The sequence below is a fragment of the Rhinopithecus roxellana genome, chromosome 10 (assembly GCF_007565055.1).
Source record: "Rhinopithecus roxellana isolate Shanxi Qingling chromosome 10, ASM756505v1, whole genome shotgun sequence".
Lineage (NCBI taxonomy): Eukaryota > Metazoa > Chordata > Mammalia > Primates > Cercopithecidae > Rhinopithecus > Rhinopithecus roxellana.
In genome coordinates this window covers 41,245,564-41,267,883 of record NC_044558.1, presented here as the reverse complement: position 1 = coordinate 41,267,883, position 22,320 = coordinate 41,245,564, and the positions used below count along the sequence as shown (strand labels likewise).

Below are 22,320 nucleotides of genomic sequence, written 5' to 3'. Positions count from 1 at the left end.
AGTGTATGGAATAACAGTCAGTCATTTAAAAGTGACTTGAAAACCAATTATTGTGCTGTGCTCTGGCCAGCTTATTTTTACTCAATTCTTTTAGACCTAAGCGTGGCACATTCTTTGGATTCACCCCTTAATGCCCTTAATAATCCCCTAATGCCACAGGTTTACTCTTAATGTATAGCAGTGAATCTTTCTTCGTTTGTCCTCCTGTCTGAAGCAAGAATGGAGCAAAGTTTTTTTTTAAATGATCTTTTTTTCTTTTTTTGAAGAGACAAGGTCTAGGTACATCGTCCAAGCTGGACTCTAACTCTTGGACTCAAAGAATCCTCCTGCCTCAGCCTCCCAAGTAACTGAGATTCTTGTTGCGAGTCACCATGCCTGGCTTTGAACAAATTTTTTACATAAATAGCCTGGATTTACCTGTTATTCCTATGGTACAAATAAGGGATTTGTCATTAATAACTGTATTCCAGGTTACTACAGATTATAATAGTGAACAAGACAAACTGGGATTTGGAATCCTGAGGCTATCTCTGATTTAGACAAGTTAGGTAACCACCGTGTGCTTTAACTTTTTTGATTGAGAAATTCTGATAATTAACTAATGTATATATATGGCACATAGAAGTTGCTCAATGAAAGTTTTTAATATTACTAGCCTTCTTTCAAGTGGTTGAACTTGCTAAAAGTCTGATTTCTAAATGAGTGGGAGCATTTCGGTACAAAAATATTCAAGGATTCTCTCCAACTTTCCAAACAAAGCAGATTTGAACATTAAATTTCATCATCCAACTGTTGGAACCCCTGCTAATTGTTTTCATTGTACTCTTGGTTTATTTTTATACCTAAGGTCTGATAGGCACATAACAAATGCTTTATGTACCTTAAAGTAAGTGAAAATAGATTGTTCAGATGAAAGGTATGTGGATAAGTCAGTTTTGCAGCAATTCTAGAGAACTCTTGCCAGAACTGTATCTTTGTTTAATGTGATCACTGAGTTAAATGTGATCACTGAGTCAGACTTGCTGTTTTCTCTGTCCCCTGGCTATCTCTCTTAAGACCCTGAAGTTTGCCAGCCATAGAATATTTAAAAGGCAGAGGAGGGCTTAGTCTAGGGGGAGTTTGTTTATTTAAAGAAAAAATAATTAAGTTTAAACATCCTACCATGTCATAGATAGTTTAGTCATGTTACGAGTTAGTGAGTTCTTTTGATTCTTTCCTGGTGGTCTTGATACCTACAGGTAACAGACAAATTTGAAGCAGTTAAACTTCCTGAGATTACTTGGAACCTTAAAATGTAATCCCAAACAGAAATCCCTAACGAAGTGGGAGAAAAGGGAATGCCATTTATTTTGCTGGTTTCTGGTTTTTAATGGGACTCTTTTAATTCAAATCTTCTACCACTGTATTCTAGAGTTATGGTACAGATGATTTAAAAACAAAACAACCGTTGAAAAACACCACACTGTGACAGATACATCTTCATTATTTCTTTGAAGTCAGGAACGTAAGAATCTTTTAAAAGGACCAGTGTAGCTCTACAGATGTTTAGACACAGAGAAAGATCTAAAAATTGATGATGTTATGTTTGAAGATTACCATCTCCCAAATTTATAGTTTACTATTCCTTACAAATTCTTTGCCAGATAAGGAAAACTAAGACAGCTATTTTGGGCTTGCCCGGGACACTGGGGTAGATTTCTTTGATGAGATGACTTATAAAAACAAAGTCCTAAAGGAAGAGGAGAAATAAGCGAGACAGAGAGAGAGAAAGAGAGAGAGAGAGAGAGAGATTGATTTGTTGTTACTGGCAGAGGGAAAAAAAGTCCTGAGACCCCGAAGTGAGAAGATGCTTGATAAGTTTAAGGAAAGGAAAGAGGCTGGTATGGCTTGAATGGGGTGAATAAGGGAGAGAGTGGTAGATGAGGTCAGAGAGATGGGGTGGGGGATAGCAGATCATGGTCTTTATGGGCCTTTGTAAGGACTTTGACTTTTAGACTACTGAGCTGGACTCAATTGGAGGATTTGATTCGAAGAATGACATGATCTGACTTTCTTTTGAAAATGGCTAATCTCACTGACTTGTTGAGGTGGGCAAGAGAGAGGCTGGGAGATCAGACAGGGAACTATTATACTAATGTGTATGCAAAATATTGTGACTTGGACCATGGTACTAAGAGTGGAAGTGATAATAATATGAATATCTTTTGAAACTGGAGCTCCTAGGATGAACGCTACATGGGTAGTGACATTTTAAAATACTAGAAGGTAAGCTGGGCATGGTGGCTCATGCCTGTAATCCCAGCACTTAGGGAAGCAGAGGCAGGTGGATCACTTGAAGCCAGAAGTTCGAGACCAGCCTGGTCAGCAAGGTGAAACCTCATCTCTACTAAAAATACAAAAATTAGCCAGACGTGGTGGCATGTGCCTGTAATCCCATCTACCTGGGAGGCTAAGACAGGAGAATTGCTTGAACCCAGGAGGCGGAGGTTGCAGTGAGCCAAGATTGCATCACCACACTCCAGCCTAGGCAACAGAGCGAGACCCTGTCTGAAAAATAAGTAAATAAATAAATAAATAAATAGTACTGGAAAGTTAAATATTTTATCAATTTAAGTTTAAAAAATTCATCAGTTTATTAATCATTTCAGTAAATCCTTGTGAATGCTTATAGCATGGAATTCATTGTTTTAGGTGCTTGAAAAATACCAGTAGGCTGGGTGTGGCAGCTCACGCCTGTAATTCCAGCACTTTGGGAGGCCGAGGCAGGCGGATCACCTGAGGTCAGGAGTTCAAGACCAGCCTGGCCAACATGGTGAATCCCTGTCTCTACTAAAAATACAAAAATTAGCCAGACGTGGTGGAGTGTGCCTGTAGTCCCAACTGCTTGGCAGGCGGTTGGATTGCTTGAACCTGGGAGGCGGAGGTTGCAGTGAGCTGCGATCTCGTCACTGCACTCCAGCTTAAGCAACAGAGTGAGACTCTGTCTCAAAAGAAAAAAAAAAAAAACCAGTAAATAAAACCAAGAAAAACCCCTTCTGTGGTTTGCGTTCTAGTTATAGGGGAAAGTTGACAATAAAAATAATAATCACTTATAACAATTAATGATAATAATTGTTTATAATAAATAAGCAATTTGTTGTGTTCAGAATGTACTATATTAGGGCTCCCATATATTTCTTTTTTTTTTTTTTTTTTGCAGTCTGTAAATGGCACTTAGGAGTTGCAAGGTCCTACTGGGTGACAGGAATTGAGGATTGAAGAGTTCTGTTCCTGTGGGACAAATAGCCAGTTTTCTATCACCCCCCGCCCCCCAGTCTCAGCCCTGTTAATAATGTCTTTTATGAGAAGATTGCTCAATAAGTGCTTTGAGGCTGGGCATGGTGGCTCACACCTGTAATCCCAGCACTTTGGAAGGCTGAGGCAGGAGGATTGCTTGAGTGCAGGAGTTCAAGACTAGCCTGGGCAATGTAGTGAGACCCTGTCTCTGCAAATAATAATTTAAAAAATTGGCTGGGCATGTGGCATGCACCTGTGGTCCCAGCTACTCAGAAGGTTGAGGTGGGAGGATCGCCTGAGCCCAGGAGATTGAGGCTGCAGTGAGGCGTGATGGTGCCTCTGCACTTCAGCCTGAGCAACAGAATAAGACCCTATCTCAAAGGGGAAAAAAATGCTTTGAAAGTTATTTATAGTCACTACAATTTAGATAATTGTCCTTAAAGAGTTTTGTTATAATATATTCAAGAGTAGCATTCTTATTAACTTAACCTATATTTCAGAAATGACCATTAAGAAGTAGATGCCCAGATGCAAAAGTGATGAAACAGTCCATTTGTCATAAAGTAAGATGCAGCTGTGGCGTGTCAACCAGCTTGGTAAGTGTGGCCAAATCTTTTTTTTTTTTAACTTTATAATTATCTACTTTGAAAATCGTTTAATTAAAAAATATGGTAGACAGGCTGGGCATGCTTGCTCATATCTGTAATCCCAACACTTTGGGAGGCTGAAGCAGGTGGATCGCCAGAGGTCAGGAATTCAAGACCAGCCTGGCCTACCTGGTGAAACCCTGTCTCTACTAAAAATATAAAAATTAGCCAGGGATATTGGCAGGTGCCTGTAATTTCAGCTACTTGGGAGGCTGAGGCACGAGAATGGAGGTGGAGGATGCAGTGAGCTGAGACTGCGCCACTGCACTCCGGCCTGGGCAACAGAGTGAGACTCTGTTTCAAAAAAAAGAAAAAAAAAAGGTAGACATTAAAGTTACCTTGTATTTTTGGTTTTACTTTGTAGTACAGATTCTACCATACAGCTCTAAGAAGTGTATGTCTGTGGTGTATCTTACAACATAATTTTGATCGTTACGCTTCTTGCATATTTTTAAAAATTAAATTTATTTAGTATGTTTCTTCCTAGGATTAAAAATATACCCTTCAGTATGGGGTTTCTTATTGGAGTGGTGAAAATATTCTGGAATTAAATGATGTGGTCATGGTTACAAAACTTTGTGAATATGTTTAAAAAAACACTGTTCAAAGAAATGCTTTTTACCTTATGTGAATTACACCTAAAAAAAAAAAAAAAAAGTACCCTTCAGAACATCAGGTCTTAGAAAGAGGAAAGCGTATTTGACTTAACAGCTGTTTTAGAATATAAAAATTGCCACATATCATCAGGTACCTAGCAAAATGACTTGATATTTAGCAAATAGAATAAGTATTTTTGTAATAAAAGTAATAAATTTTATGTTTTTTTAATAACACTTTTGTTATTAGAGACCAACTGTCTCTCAGGCTTTCATAATATCAAATGTCATAGCATAATATTCTGAATGTACTATGTTAGCATTTTGTTAAGTTTTCATTTTTAATAGACCGTCTTGAAACTAACATTTCAACTTTCTACCTGAAATTTTTTTAGGAACAAAATTGTATCTGTTTTTCTCAGAAGAGAATTCCGCAAGGTAAGAAATTGTAAATATAGTAATAAAATCAATATAGTTGAGTAAGGCTTAATTGCTCTTGATTTTTAAAAATTTGCTTCCATGTATTTATTTGATACCTTTTCTTTATCATAGAATTCTCACTAATTTATTAGCTACTGTTTTACTGTGTCAGAATTTTAGTCCCTTTCTCCAATTTCTTTAATTTTGAGTCTTTTGTATGGCATAGTAATTTTATTATTCTTACTTTGATATGTTACCACACTTCATAAATAGAATAGATAGTATTCTCATTTTACAAATGAGGAAACCAGTATTAGGATTGGCTTTAGGTTCTTTTACTAATCTTATACTGCCACCCAGCTGATACTTTCCTGTATAAAGGTGTAATTACTAGGATAGTCTTAACTTGAAAGAAGTGCTTTCTAACCAGGAAGAACCTCATAGCCTGAGAAGTTTAAAAAATATGCATATACAGACAAAAATATAAGCAATGAATACTGTAGGCCATAGTCAAAGGAACATTTATAATATGGATTTGGTCTACCTCTGTTATATAGAAAAGTATTTCAGGGCCGGGCGCGGTGGCTCAAGCCTGTAATCCCAGCACTTTGGGAGGCCGAGACGGGCGGATCACAAGGTCAGGAGATCGAGACCATCCTGGCTAATCCGGTGAAACCCCGTCTCTACTAAAAAATATTAAAAAAACTAGCCGGGCGAGGTGGCGGGCGCCTGTAGTCCCAGCTACTCGGGAGGCTGAGGCAGGAGAATGGCGTGAACCCGGGAGGCGGAGCTTGCAGTGAGCTGAGATCCGGCCACTGCACTCCAGCCTGGGCGACAGAGCAAGACTCCGTCTCAAAAAAAAAAAAAAAAAAAGAAAAGAAAAGTATTTCATAAGTATTTCCAATTTAGAATGAATGCCATAAATTTAAGTTGGCTAGGTTTTTTTTTGTTTTGATTTTTGTTTTTTTTTGAGATGGCATTTTGCTCTTGTTGCCCAGGCTGGAGTGCAGTGGCGCGATCTCGGCTCACCACAGCCTCTGCCTCCTGGTTTCAAATGATTTTTCTGCCTTAGCCTCCTGAGTAGCTGGGATTACAGGCATGCACCACCATGCCTGGCTAGTTTTGTATTTTTGGTAGAGACAGGGTTTCTCCAGTTTGGTCAGGCTGTTCTCGAACTCCCAGCCTCAGGTGTTCTGCCTGCCTTGGCCTCCCAAAGTGCTGGGATTACAGGTGTGAGCCACCGCGCCTGGCTGCATTTCTAGTTTTGAGCATGCCTGTTTACTTAAAGGTTATATGTCTAGTTTTGATGGGTGGGAAATTAGAATTTCATCGAGGGGATGAAATGAGCAATTTGATCTTGTATTTTTCAGAATATAGTAATCCCCTCCCCACCAAATTATTTGTTTGTAGTGTGAAAATCAGGTATACTGGATTATAAACCAGTATCTTCTGTCCCAAAAGGCTTAATTTGATTCAGACCCTGCTTTACTGTTAGAGGCAGAGATTTAGATTGTTTTTGAGTAATCCAGTCCTATTCTGGGTCACTTTAGGTCTGAAGGGTCTTCGGATAATAGTAGTAACCACTTGGCTTACACCTAGCTTACATTTAAGCCTGTGGAAAGACTGTGAGAGATTTCACATGTAGGTGGTGGAATACGGAAATGCAGATTGATAGTCTACTTGAAGTTATGGGACTTTGAAGTTTAGCAGTGTTTTTGTTGTTCAAAAATAGACTATGATATTAAAAAGATGTGGGTCTTCTGACCCTGATTTCTTATTGTGTATTAGGACTTGAGGTGTTACAGTTCATTTTAACTGAGGTTGAACGTAATACACAACAATGTGGATCGTTTTATAAAAGAACAGTTATTTTAGATACCTTTTTGTTTCGTGTTCCACTCTTAGAGTTCCTTATTAGCTGGCTTGATTTTATTTTTTCAGCTACGTGCTTTTAGATTGAAAAACAAAAAAACAAAATTCAGAATAGGTTGAAATTCAACACAAATTGCTGCCACGTAACAAAAGTGCTGATCAAGTTAAATCAACCCCTGTAATGTCTATTGAAAGGAAAACCTCTCCTCTCTCCCCCAATTTGAAGAACAAGCATTTTCCCTGCCAAGAAGTACTGACTTTAAATGGACCAGCTGTCCATATTAGGAGTACAGGGTTGCTAAGGTGACCATGGCTGTTTGGAGAAGAATGCAGCTGAGAGGGCAAGTTCTCGATGTGTGAGCTGAGGGAAGGAATGTGGTGTGATTGTGCATCATTCCTTCTAATCACATGCTCACAAAGTGCTGTGTGGGCAGCATGTAGAAACTACAAGTCTGAGTGCCGGAGCTTGTGTGTGGTTAAAATCATTTTGTTTTCATGTAAGCCACAAGCTTACAGTTTAGATGAAAAAGATCTGTCTTATATGTATGTGTGTGTTTGGGGTTAAAGTTGGGGACACTGCTTTGATGGCAGATGAGATGGGAATGTGTCTATTTTGCTGGGTAGATACATATTTTTTATTATTTTTTAAATAATTATTTATCTTGGAATAAATGTCATCTTTCCAGTTCATCCTTTTCAGTCATATATACAGTATTAATAGTCCCCAAGTAAATGATGTGTTCCTTGTAGCTGTGTATTTCCTTGGCACTGTAATTTCAGAATTATTTGGAGATTCCTAAAAATGTGTTGTCTACTCGTTCCATTTCTTCTTTTTTAAAAACTGAGTGTTTTTTCCGCAAGGCATCCAAAGTTAGGTTCTGGGCCTATCTGACAAATAAGTAGCCAATTTGGTAAAAATAATGATTCAAGGACAGTGAGAAGGGTCAGACTAACATCCCATTTACCTGAGATGCTGTTAAGATTTTACTATGGGCACCATTACTAATACTTGAAATGAGATCTAGATATAGGCGTTGATGCAGATACTTAAATGAAATGTGTTATTTTTGTTTTTTATCCTTTTTTCTTAATCCCTACAATGATGTGTTGATCTTAAATGAGGGCATAAATGTGATGTATTTAAAATGTGAAGTAGTTGGAACAGTGGCAGCCCTGTATTACATGAGCATCATATTATTTTTCACAATCAGATAGTCTCTTTGCTTTGAAATGATTGCTGTTTAAGTGATTAATTTATAAAATATGGAGGGAAAGGAAAGGATTAAAATAATTTGACTTGCTGGGCTCAAGCAATCCTCCCACCTAGAATGTGGCTAATTTTTATAAATGTTCCATGTGTATTTAGAAAGAATACAAATTTTTCATTTATTAAGTACAGTGTTATATTTATGTCTAAGAACTTGTTAATTGTTCTATTCATATCTTCTCTGTCTTGGTTTTGTTTTGGATTCAGGTTTAGTTTTATTTGGGGACTGATTTATCAGTTTCTCTAGTAAGAAAGACATGGTAATGAATGTCTGTCACCATGACTGTAGGTTTGTCAGTTTCTCCTTATAGATGTGTTAATTTTTGCTTTATTTATTTTGAATGTATGCTATTAAGTACATTAATAAGCCAAAATAATGAAACAATTTAGAATTAGAATTATCTTTTTGTTAAATTGAATTTTTTATCATTATGAAAGGGCCCTCTATCTAAACACACTTTTAGCCTTACCTTGTTTTAATTGTTATTATTGCTGTTTTCTTCGATTAATATAGCTAGTGTAGTTTTATTTTGGTTAGTGTAGCATTTTCATTCTTTTTTTTTTTTTTTTTTTGAGATGAAGTCTCACTCTGTCACCAGGCTGGAGTATAGTGGCGCAATCTGAGCTCACTGCAACCTCCATCTCCTGGGTTCAAGGAATTCTTGTGCCTCAACATCCTGAGTAGCTGGGATTACAAATATGCATCACCATGCCTGGCTAATTTCTGTTTTTTCAGTAGAGATGGGGTTTCCCCATGTTGGCCAGGTCAGTCTCGAATTCCTGACCTCAGGTGATCACCCGCCTCAGCCTCCCAAAGTGCTGGGATTACAGGCGTGAGCCACCGCACCTGGCCAGTATTTTCATTCTTTAGTTTTTCATGTATTTTCGTTGGAGTTTTGTAAATAGAATAAGATTGAGTTTTATTTTTGTTCTGAATGACAATCTTTATTTTTTAACTGGAGAATTTCAGTCAATTATGTTACTGATAGATTTAGATTTTTTTTTTTTAACCTTTTTTTTTGTTTTTTTGAGACAAGATCTTGCTCTGTTGCGCAGGCTGGAGTGCAGTGGCACGATCATGGCTTACTCTGGCCTCTGTCTGCTGCGCTCAACGATCCTCCCACCTCAGCCTCTCAGGTAGCTGGGATCACAGGCATGCGCCACTATGCTGGGCTGATTTTTTAATTTTTTAGAGATGGTATCCCACTGTGTTGGCTAAGTTGGTCTTGAATTCCTGGACTCAAGCATTCCTCCTGCCTCAGGCTCCCAAAGTGTTGGAATTACAGATGTAAGCCACCATGCCCAGCTCTGATTTACATATATTTCTGTCCCCTTCTGTGGTTTTTCTATTTATCCAATTCTTCCTCTCATTCTTGCCAGTCTTTTGTATTGAGTTAGACATATATGTTTGTCTCATTCCATCTCCTCTCCATACCTTGCATGCATATATACTTGTTTATAATTAATATATTATTTATTCTTTTAATGGTTGCTCTGGCTATTTTAACATGCTTTTCTTAGAAAAGTCCAAATTAGTATCTTTAATCTATTCCTGAATAATGTAGTAACTTAGTATGCTCTGGTTGTCTTCCTCCCAACCTGTAACATTGTTGTCTGTTATCTTAGTTTTGGCATATTCTTCTTATGCATACATACAGAATTTTAGACAAATTACTGTTTTAGGTAGTAAACCTTTGTTTAAATTTATTTACCTAATTGCTGTTTTCTTGGCTCATTGGTCCTTTTTAGATCTGAGACCTTTCGTCTATGATAATTTTTTTCTACCTGAAGTATGTTCTTTAGAATTTCCTTCGGTGAAGATCCTTTGGTGAAAAAGACACTTTTTTCTTTGTCTAAAGATGTCTTTATTTCAACTTCATTCTTGAAAGGTAGTTTCTCTGTGTGTAGAATTCTGTTTTCTCATCATATTGAAGCCATTATTCCAGTCCTTTGACTGCCAGTATTGCTGTTGAGAAGTCTTAATTGCCCTTCCTTTGTAAGTAATCACCCTTTTATTTGGCTGTCTTAAGCCTTTTTTTTTCTTCCCATTTAGTGTTTTGTAGTTTTGTATAATGTATTGAGGCATTATTTTTTTCATTTCCTCATTTTATTTTTTGTAATCCCACTTGGGATTCTTTGGGCTTCCTTGATCTGAGTATAATAATAATGTCTTTGAATAATTGTGGAAAATTCTTAACCATTATCTCTTTGAATAATGCCTCTTTTTTCTCCTTCTATAACTCTAATTAGACATATAGTCTATTTTTCATGTTACTTATGCCTTTTTGTCCTTTTTCGTCTCCACAAACTCATTTAAGAGCTGGCTTATAGTTATAAATTCTTGCAGGAGATTTTCTTCATTTGACCAGCATCAAGGTCAAGCAGGCAGGTTTACTTGCTGTCACCTTCTACAAGGTAGGTTTACTGCTCATTCATTTGTACTTTGTGGATTTGGGGATTTGCAACTGTATGCAAGGCAGTCTTGGACTATATAGTCTGTCTCCTGCAGTCTGCAGTTTTCTAAGCAGCATTATGAAATTACCTTAAAGTCAAGAGTTACCTTTTGTATCTTTTTTTTTTTTTTTTTTTTTTTGAGACGGAGTCTCGCTCTGTCACCCAGGGTTGAGTGCAGTGACCGGATCTCAGCTCACTGCAAGCTCTGCCTCCCGGATTTATGCCATTCTCCTGCCTCAGCCTCCCGAGTAGCTGGGACTACAGGTGCCCGCCACCTCGCCCAGCTAGTTTTTTGTATTTTTTAGTAGAGACGGGGTTTCACCGTGTTAGCCAGGATGGTCTCGATCTCCTGACCTCGTGATCCGCCCGTCTCGGCCTCCCAAAGTGCTGGGATTACAGGCTTGAGCCACCGCGCCCGGCCGTAGCTTTTTACATTTGTGCCAGATTAGGAAAACATTTAATAATAAAAATTTTAAAATATGTATATACAACATTGCAGATTCCAGCAGTAGAGTCAGTCTGGACATCTAACCTACCATGTTGCTAGAAATAGAATCTCTTGATCCATTTCAAATGACATACAACTTAGGTAAGGTTTGTATGAGAAACATAATACAGAATTCTAATCAGCCGTCTCCTATTAACAAAAAAAGGCCCTGGCCTTAAGTTTGGTAAATTCATGCCTTTTTATATGTTTAAACTGAAATAAAATGTTTAAGGTAAGGGATGTGTGTGAGGGTGGTATGTGTGTTTTAATTTCCTGTGTTATCCAACTAACTTCATGTCCATTTGAATTAAGATGGATTCTACTGAACTTCCTCTTTTATTCTTGACATTTATACATTTGTCACCTTTTTCTCTTTGCAACAAAAATGGCCTGTGTTAAGTTTATATTTTTAAAAATTTAGGTTCCCTTATATTATTCAGATGCATTATTTTCAAAACACATTCATAAAAAGTGATAATACCCTATCTATAATTGTATAATCTTTCAACTTCATGGTCTTAGTCTATTCTCCATGAGTTTGTTTCTATATTTTGTTATGCAGATTCCCCACAAAATAACATAAAATTTAGTTACACAGAGGTCCTCCTAGATGCAATGACACCCAATAGAGAGCACACCAAGAATCCAAATCTTGGTTTCTAATACAAGTTGATTATCCTTATCCTTATCCTAAATGCTTGGGATCAGATATGTTTTGGATTTCAGGGTGTTTTGTTTTGTTTTGTTTTGAGACAGAGTCTCACTCTGTTGCCCAGGCTGGAGTGCAGTGGTGTGATCTCGGCTCACTGCAACCTCTGCCTCAGCCTCCCAAGTAGCTGGGATCACAGGCACACACCACTATGCCTGGCTAATTTTTTGTATTTTTAGTAGTGACGGGGTTTCATCATGCTGGCCAGGCTGTTCTTGAACTCCAGGCTGTTCTTGGCCTCCCAGAGTGCTGGGATTACAAGCGTGAGCACCGTGCCTGCTTGGATTTCAGGGGTTTTTTTTGGATTTCTAAGTATTTGCATATACATAGTGAGATATCTTGGGGATGGGACTGAAGTCTAAACACGAAATTCATTTATGTTTCATATATGCCTTATACACATAGCCTGAAGGTGATTCATACAATATTTTAAATAATTTTGTGCACGCATCATGTGAAGTCAGGTGTGAAATTTTCCACCTGTGGTGTCATGTTGGTGCTCAAAAATTCTCAGATTTTCCAATTAGGGATGCTGAATCTGTAAACTTCTCCTTTAAAAAGGACCAGGGTTCCTTGGAAAAATGGCTCGATCTAGGACTAAGGCAAGAAACAGACAAGATCCACTTTGGGAGGCTGAGGCGGGCAAATTACGAGGTCAGGAGTTCGAGACCAGCCTGGTCAACATGGTGGAACCCCATCTCTACTAAAAATACAAAAAAATTAGCTAGGCAGGGTGGCAGGCACCTGTAATCCCAGCTACTCGGGAGGCTGAGGCAGGAGAGTCACTTGAACTCAGGAGGTGGAGGTTGCAGGGAGCCAAGATCGGGCCACTGCACTCCAGCCTGGGCTACAGTGTAAGACTCTGTCTCAAAAAATAATAAAAAGATAGACAAGATCAGCTTAGAACATCTTGTAGTGCCAAAAAAAAAAAAAAGTGAAGAAGGGCCTTAACAAAAAACCCATAAAATGGGATTATGTCAAAGGGGCATAGGAGTCACCTAAAAGAGCTCACAATGATCAAAGTTGGAATAATTTGAACAAGAAAATAAGTAAAGTATAAAGTAGTATTGGCTTATAACCCAGAGTATAAAATGAATACTACGGGCTGATACTGATATGAATAAGTGATTGAATAAATAAATAAATGGAGAAGAGACAAATCTCCTGTACAGAAGAACTCGAAATAATTTGTCAATACCCCACCTTCATCATGGTGAGACACAATTCCCTAATCCTTAAATGTGGACTGTGCATGCCTTCCTTCCAAGAAGTTCAGTACTTCTTCCAAGAAGTACAGAAGAGTTCGGGAAGAAGTAACTTCACAGTGGAGAAACCTGGCAGCCAGGTAGGTTGTCAGGGGTAACATCAACAGTGATAAGTCATGTTGATAATGTTTCAAGGGCTATGTTGTAATAAAAATGGCACTTTATCTCTGTGATCCTCCTCCCCAAATCCCATACTCCCAGTCTAATTATGAGAAAAGTGTCAAATTCCAAGAGAGGAGAGGCATTCTCCAAAATTTACCAGTGCTCCTGAAAATGGTCAGGATAATCAAAATCAAGAAAAATCTGAAAAATTGTTACTGCCAAGAGGATCCTTAAGAGACATGATGACTAAATGTAATGAAGTTTGTTTTTTTAAAAAACCACAAAACTGAGTCTCTGAAGTATTTTTTTAAACCTGGAAGTCATGTACTTTGCGACTTTTATTAGATTTTAGATCACATCCCACTCTTGAATGCGTATTTCCCCTGGAGCAACCCACGTTTTAAAAAATTTAGTAAAAGAGGATATCAGAAAACCAGTTCTTACAAACAGGCCCAACATTTATTATGTTGTATTTGCTGCCATCTGAAGGCCTACTCACACAAATGGTAGAAAGTTGTGTTTATTAAAATCTTAACTTCTTTAATATTTCAAATTTTTAAACTTCAGGGTAACCAAAATTCTTATGAAAATTATACAAAATACCTTAGAATGTATAATTTAGCTGTTTTTGTTTTAAAGGAAGTGTGTGTATATGTGTGTATTTGGCCTACTCTAAAAATAAAGAATATAGCATTAATGTTATTAGGCCCAGTTAGTCTGTATTCTAGTATAGTTACTGGTACAAAAGTAACACTGGGCCAGGTGCAGTGGCTCACACCTGTAATCCTAGTACTTTAGGAAGCCGAGGCAGGTGGATCTCTTGAGTCCGGGAATTTGAGACCAACCTGGGCAACATGGCAAAACTCCTTCACTATTAAAAATACAAAAAGTAGTCCGGGCATAGTGGCTCACACCTGTAATCCCAGCACTTAGGGAGGCCGAGGCAGGCTGATCACCTGAGGTCAGGAGTTCGAGACCAGCCTGACCAACATGGAGAAACCCCGTCTCTACTAAAAATACAAAATTAGCCAGGCATGGTCGCACATGCCAGTAATCCCAGCTACTCGGGAGGCTGAGGCAAGAGAATTGCTTGAACCTGGGAGGAGGAGGATGGGGTGAGCCGAGATCACGCCATTGTACTCCAACCTGGGCAACAAGAGCGAAACTCCGTCTCAAAAAAATAAATAAATAAATAAATAATAAAACATACAAAAATTAGCCAGGTGCGGTGGCATATCTCCTAGCTACTCAGGAGACTGAGGCAGGATGATCACTTGAGCCCCGGAGGTGGAGGTTGCAGTGAGCCAAGATTGTACCCTTGCACTCCAGCCTGGGTGACAGGGTGAGAGCCTGTCTCAAAAAAAAAAAAAAAAAAAGTAACACTGTATTATTGTTAATTCAGGGAAAGTGGTTTTGATATAAATTTAATAACTTTATGTAAAAAGTCTTATGCTTTGATGTAATTCTAACACATTTTTTATAATTTAAAGAGATTGGTTTCAAATAAGTTACTTCTCCATTTTCAGAGTTTTTCCTCACACACTCGAAAGACGATTTGATTATCTTTTTATCCTTAAAGCAGATGTTATCAGGGCCATATATTAGGAGCATTTATTGCCTCTAAAACCAGATATAGGTGGCGGGGGAGTATGTTCTGAATATTTTTCTTTACTGACAGACATACTTAGTATAACAAACATATTAATTTGCAGCATTCTAATTAAAAAGTGAAAATGTGCATGCTGTCAGACCCAATCGTAAACAGGTTCAGCCTTATCAACTAGAGGAATTTAAAACCTTACTTTATGATGCCTTTACCTTTGATTGATAGTTGGTTGTTCGTATCCATAGGTTCCACACCTGCAAATTCAATCAGCCACGGATTGAAATTATTTGAAATAGAAAGCAGTATAAAAATTACAAAATACAGCATAACAACTATTTAGATAGCATTTGTATTGTAAGTAATCTAGAGGTTGTTAAAGTATACAGGAAAAAAGTATACAGAAAAAAGACTAGCTCTGAAATTCTTTATTATTTCAAACAGATTTTTGAATCGGGGTATGTAAAGAAAAAATATTTAAACATACTGTTTGTAGCTAAACCATTATTTCATTGGTCTGTGATGTTCCAAACTTGTACTTTCAACCATATGTAACCATATTTCTGTTTTCACTGAAATAACTCAGATCAAAGATGTTGGTGTTGGAATTGCATATGGCAGGTAGTTCAAATATATTCAAAGTAAATTCTAGTTAATATTAAGTGCCTTTTAATGTTAGAAAATGAAAGAGCTTAGGAAAAGTTGTAGGATGAGAAATCCAACATAAACAATTGTTTTACTCCTAGAGTATCTTCACCTTCACCTAGGCTCATCCCAAGACTGCAAAACGTCAAAGAGTGACCTAGCTTGGAGGAAATAGTGTGGCTTGGATAATGACTCTTAGGCGGTTGACTTACCCAGATAGAGTCTTCAGGAGTTACATCTGCTATAATAACTATAATCCAAATGACAGTTTTTGAATCTATAGTACAAAAAGGAAAAATATCTGGTGCTACCTCAGTCTTATGAGTATACTTGCTCACTTTGATAACAACAGGGTAGCATTGCTTCTAAAAGAAATTTTGTGATACTGTATCTTAAATTTCAAATTATTTTTCTTGAGATGGCTGTCAGTATACAGACAAATCTAAGTGATAATTTTGAGCCCCATTTTTGCAAGTCATCTCAATAAGTAACTATTAAGTAACATAAGTTAATAAGTAAAAATGTAAAAGCATTTGGTTGTAGTTTTATTGATATGTTTGTACATTGCAGAAATTCAGGAACAAATTTTATGAATAAGAATGTTGCTATTTTTAAACAATATCCGATATTCATTCAACTAAAACTTATTAAGCATTTAATATCTGTCTGGCACTCTTCAGGCACCAAGGATATTTCAGTGAACAAAACAAAATCTTTGCCACTATGGAGTTTACGTTTTGTGGCGGCAGTGGAGTGAAGATAGAGAATAAAAAAACAAGTCAATATGTAGTATGCCACTTGGTGGTAAGGCGTTTTGAGAACAATGTAGTAGGGAAAGAGGAAAAAGTGTATTATCATAGGCTAGGTGGGTAAGTGCTTATCTATTTCATATGTAAGTGCTCAGGAAAATTCTTTAATAAATTGATTTGTGAACAAAAACCTGAAGCAAGTGAAGGAGGAAGCTATGCTGATATCTGGTAGAAGAGCATTCCAGGTACAAGGAACAGTACTTGCAAAGGACCTGAGATAGGAACATACTTAGTGTATTCTAGAAACAGCAAGGAGGCCGTTGTGGCTGGAGCAGAATATGGAGAGTGAAGAATTTTAAAGTACATGATCAGTAGTGGAACGGGAGAGGCAGAAAATGTTACTAAAAAATTTAGGATCTCATAGAGACCATTGAAAAGTCCTTAATTTTTATTCTCAGAGGAATAGGGGGAGCCATGGCAGGATTTTGTCAGGAAAAGTTGTGAACCACGTTGAAGTGGACAAAAAAATGGCAAATGAGTGTCCTGTCTAGCTCAGCCATTGAGTTTATCTCTGTCTCATTTTGTGGGCAAGGCAGTGGCGGGGTAGGAAGGCTTTTTTTTTTTTTTTTTAGAGTACTGGAACTTAACAGAAAACTTCTTAAAAATGCAATTGAATCATAAATATTGATGTTAAAATCCTCAACAAAATACTAGTGAAACCAAATTCAGCAGCATATCAGTGAGATTATATACCATGATCAAGTGGGACTTATTCCTGGAATGCATAGATGGTTCAACATATGAAAATTGTTCAATGTAATGTATGCATTAAAAGTATGAATGGGAGAAAACCACATGATCGTGTCAATTGATGCAGAAAAAACATTTGACAAAATTCAGCATCCTTTCATGATTAAAAAAGAAAAACACTAAAATTAGAAATAAAAGGAGCCAGGTGTGGTGGCTTATGCCTGTAATTTTAGCACTTTGGGAGACTGAGGTGGGTGAGTCACTTGAGATCAGGAGTTTGATACCAGCCTGGCCAACATGGTGAAATCCCATCTCTACTAAAAATGTAAAAATTAGCTGGGTGTGGTGGCGTGCACCTGTAATCCCAGTTACTCAGGAGGCTGAGGCAGGAGAATCACTTGAACCTAGGAGGAGGAGGTTGCAGTGAGCCAAGATCATGCCACTGCACTCCAGCCTGACTCCATCTTGAAAAAAAAATAAATAAATAAAAAATAAAAGGAAACTACTTCAACATAGGAAAAGCCGTATATGAAAAATACAGTGAATGTCATATTCAGTGATGAAAGACTGAAAAGAGATTTTCCTCTGAGATCAGAAACAAGGCAAGGATTCCCACTTTCACCAATTCTATGAAATATCGTAACGGGTATTCTATCCAGAGCAATTAGGCAAGAAAAAGAAAAGCCATCCAAATTGGAAAGAAATAAAGTAATCTCTGTTTACAGATGATACGATCTTATGTGTAGAAAACCCTAATGCGTTAACAGTTTCATCTAACAATGAACAATACGAAAAGGAAATTAAGAAAACAATTTTGTTTACAATAGCATCAAAAGAATAAAATACGAATTAACCAAAAAAGTGAAAGACTTTTACAACAAAAAGTATAAAACATTGTTCAAAGAAATTAAATAAATGAAAAAGATTTGCTTTTCATGGATTGGAAGCCTTCATATTGTTAAGATATGAATACTAAAAATAATCTACAGAATCAGTGCAATTCCTATCAAAACCGCAATGATGATTTTTGCAAAATTAGAAAAGCCCATTCTACAATTCATATTGAGTATCAAGGGACTGTCAATAGCTAAAACAATCTTGAAAAAGAAGAACAAAGTTGGTGATTCACACTTCCTGATCTCAAAACTTACTACAAAGATATAGTAATCAAACAGCATGGTATTGGCATAAATTTAGGCAGACATATAGCCCAATGGAATATAATAGAGAACCCAGAAATAGACCAGCATGGTGGCTCACACCTGTAATCCCAGCACTTTGGGAGGCCAAGGCGGGTGAATCTCGAGGTCAGGAGTTCGAGACCAGTCTGGCCAACATGGTGAAACCCTATCTCTACTAAAAATACAAAAAATTAGCTGGGTGTGGCGGTGGAGTCCTGTAATCTTAGCTATTTGGGAGGCTGAGCAGGAGAATTGCTTGAACCCAGGAGGCGGAGGTTGCAGTGAGCCGAGATCGTGCCACTGCACTCCAGCCTGGGTGACAGTGCGAGACCGCGTGTCAAAAAAGAAAAAAAAAAACAAAAAACAAAAACCCAGAAATAAACACTTGCATATATGGGCAAATAATTTTTGACAAGAGTACCAAGACTATTAAGTGGGAAAGGGACAGTCTCTTCAACAAGTGATGCTGTAAAAACTGGATATCTACATACCTTGGACCTTCATCTAGCACAATATACAAAAATTAAAATGAATCAAAAGTGTACAACTGTTGTAAGGAAATGTAGGGCAAATGCTTCATGACATTGAATTTGGCAGTGGTATCTTGGGTGTAACACCAAAGGCACAAACAATACAAGAAAAAACTTTTGAAACTCAAAACCAAAAACTAATTTAAAAATGGGCCAAGGACTTGAATAGACATTATACCAAAGAAGATATACAAAGGCCAGTAAGCATATGAAAAGATGTTTAACGTCAACAATTATTAGAGAAATGCAAATCAGAAATATAGTGAGATACTACCCTCACACTCATTATATTACCCTCACGCTACTCTTTTTTTTTTTTTTTTTTTGAGATGGAGTTTCACTGTGTAGCTCAGGCTGGAGCGCGGTGGTGTGATCTCAGCTTGCTGCAACTTCCGCCTCCCAGATTCAAGTGATTCTTACATCTCAGCCTCCCAAGTAGCTGGGACTATAGGTGTGCACCACCACACCTGGCTAATTTTTGTATTTTTAGTAGAGACAGGGTTTTGCTGTGTTACCCAGGCTGGTCTCAAACTCCTGGCCTCAAGTGATCCACTCACCTTGGCCTCCCAAAGTGCTGGGATTACAGGCATGTGCCACCATGCCTGGTTAATTTTTGTATTTTTAGTAGAGATGGGGTTTTACCCTGTTGTCCAGGCTCGTCTCGAACTCCTGGCCTCAAGATTTGCCTGCTTCGGCCTCCCAAAGTGCTGGGATTATGGGTGTGAGCCACTGCACCTGGCCACAGATGGCTACTATTTTTTTAAAAAATAGTAACAAATGTTGGTGAGGACGTGGAAAAATTGGAAACCTTATGCACTGTTGGTGAGAATATAAAATGGTACAGTTTTGTGGTCCTCAAAAAATTAAAAACAGAATTACCATATGATGCAACAATTCAACTTCTGAGTATATCCAAAAGAACCGAAGGCAGGGTCTTAAGGTATTTGTACACCCATATCTGTACACAGTAGCCGAAAGGTGGAAGCAACCCAAGTGTTCATTGACAGATGAATGGGTAAGTAAAATGTGGTATATAGATGCAGTGGAATATCATTCGGCCTTAAAAAGGAAGGAAATTCTGTAATATGCTACATCATGGATGAACCTTGAAGACATTACGCTAAGTGAAATAAGCCAGTCACACGAAGACAAATGCTATGTGATTCTACTTATGTGAAGGAGGTAGTATAGTCAAAATTAGAGAGAAAGTAGAATGGTGGTTGTCAGGGGATGGGAGGAGGAGGGAGTTACTGTTTAACGGCTGTGGAGTTTCAGTTTTACAAGATGAAAAGAAGCCGAGGCAACATAGTGAGACCTTGCCTCTACAAAACATTAAAAAGTTAACCGCACATGGTGGGATGTGCCAGTGGTCCTAGCTAATTGAGAGGCTGAGAAGGGAGAATCCCTTAGGCGCAGGATGTCAAGGCTGCAGTGAGCTATGGTCACATCACTGCCCTCCCGCCTAGTTGACAGAGTGAGACCCTGTCTCAAAAAGAAAAAAAGAGTTACAGAGATGGATGATGGATAGTTAAGATGGTAAATTTTATGTGTATTTTACCACAATAAAGTAGAAAATGCAAGTAAATCTTATTCATGAAAATAAATATAAATTATCCCCAGTAGAATGCAGTTGATATTACCTGTGAATATACCTGTTTTGCATCTATTTGTAAATTTCTTTCAGAGCTCCTTATTCCCTATGTATGTGTAGTTGTTGGAATGTTCCTCTGAACCAGTTGTAACGACTTACTAATTCTATTATTAATGAGTTAAATTATATCTTTGACATATGTTTGTTTTACTGTTTTTTGAGAGTCATGATTTTTACCATTTTCAGAAAAATATCCATTAATATTTTTTTTTTTTTTTTGACTCGGGATCTTGTTTTCTCACCCAGGCTAGAGTACAATGGCGCAGTCATGGCTCACTGCAGCCTCCGACTTCTGGGCTCAAGGGATCCTTCCATCTCAGCCTCCTAATAAGTAGCTAGGACTACAGGTGCATACCACCACATCTGGCTAAGTTTTTTTTTTTAATTTTTAGAGATGGGTTCTTGTGCTGTTGCCCAGGCTGGTCTTAAACTCCTGGCCTCAAGTGATCCACCCACCACAGCCTCCCAAGTTGCTGGAATTACAGGTGTAAGCCACTGCACCAAGCTCCTGTATTAATACTTTTTAACAGAATTAATCTGGTTGCTCTGGTGAGAAAAGACTAGAGCAGGACAATCAGAGGCAAAGACCAATTAGAAGGCAGTTGGGAAAAATTCATAAAGAAATGTTGGTAACTTGGACCAGAGAAGAAATAGTGGAAATGTTAAGCAGTGGTTGAACTTGGGTATATTTTGAAGATAGATCTGAAAGGATTGATGAAATTGGATATGGGATGTGAGAGAGTAAGGTGAAGGGTGACTGCAAGATTTTTGGATATTAATCTTAATAAAATAAGTAATTCCTTCTCTCAAACATTTTTAGGTTGGTAATTTTTATTTTCGATTCTTAGGAGTTTAGTTGGTTTGACTAAGAAATGTAAAAGCTGGTGATTGTGGCTCTTTTCTCATAAGGTATCTTTTCCAGTGATTATAGTGTAATATATAATTACTGTATTGAAAACATCAATAACAACTGCTATAAGTCAGGGTTCTGGCAGGAACCCTGTAATGGAAAAGAATTTAATAAAGGGATTATTTACACATTATGGGCAGGTTAAGGGAAATCAGCACGTGATACTAGCCAGGTTTGCTAGGAACACCGGGCTGCTAGGAATAGCTGTTAACACTCATAGGTGTCTAAAAAGGGGAAGAGAGAGGAAGTGATTACCTGAATCAGCAAGAGCTATAAGTATGTGAGAGAGCTGCCTAACAGGGGCCATTACTAGAAGAACCTCCGTAAGGAAGGGAACCACAGCCAGTCTGGTCTGCTGGTGCCTCCACGCAGGTGAGGCTCCTAGGGCGCAGAGTAGAGTAGAGAAGGTTAGAGAGTGGCTTTGGAGGGTCAAATGGAAAATATACAGCATTGCAGATAACTTTAAGCCCTACCTTAAAACAAACAAATACATGTATGTGCTTCAGGTTTAAAAATATAGCAAAGAGAGAAATGAAGAACATAATTATTTAGTAGTAGAAAATTCTGAAAACTCAGTTGGGTAGATTTTAATGATATTAAACAGAATTAGTACAGCTAAAAATCAACCATAAAATTTAGTGAAGACTTTAGAGGTTTTATATCATATTATATGTTTTACTTTGGACTTACAAAGTTAAAAATGCTTTTTATCTTTTTTATGTGTTTTACTTAGAGTTAATTGAATATAATATAACTTCAGAAATAATAACTTAAGAAATATGCTTTATATTTCTTAAGTATTTTAAAGCTGTTTTGTTGTGTCCTTTTGTTCCCTTTAATGTAAAGTAGTTCAGATTTAGTTTAGTCCTTGAAATTTATTTCAATTGAAATAAAACTCAAATCATCACATCTAACTTTGTTGTTGTTAATTTTGTGTATTTAATTCATTTTGTTTTTAGAGACAACATCACACTTCTTAACCAGTAATGGACTCGACTGAAACACTGTCCGCGATTGGTAACTCAGCATTTAAAGGGAACTCAGTTCTTTGTTGGGTAGATAGAACTTTGTTCCATTTGCATAGACTTCTGTCGTTTGGTCCGTCTCCTATTTCAGGAGCAAATCAAGCCTATTATTCCATAAGATGGAAATTTGAAGACAGTTGTCTGTCTCTGTTCTGCTCTTCCATATTGCTAAATATTTTCT

At 37.6% G+C, this 22,320-nt stretch overlaps 1 protein-coding gene across 5 annotated transcripts in view; it reads left to right on the top strand.

Annotated features, from left to right (window-relative positions):
- The window catches only part of FRS2 (fibroblast growth factor receptor substrate 2), a 110,893-nt gene that overhangs the window by 57,878 nt on the left and 30,695 nt on the right, over positions 1-22,320 (top strand). Inside the window, exons 2-5 of one of the 5 annotated variants that reach the window (XM_030939204.1) lie at positions 3,777-3,872; positions 4,915-4,957; positions 10,426-10,493; positions 22,074-22,131. The gene's annotated coding sequence lies outside the window, so the exon portion shown is untranslated. Of the gene's footprint in view, positions 1-3,776; positions 3,873-4,914; positions 4,958-10,425; positions 10,494-22,073; positions 22,170-22,320 lie in introns of all 5 variants that reach the window. The other 4 variants (XM_030939205.1, XM_030939206.1, XM_030939203.1 and 1 more) reach the window with 4 other exon arrangements.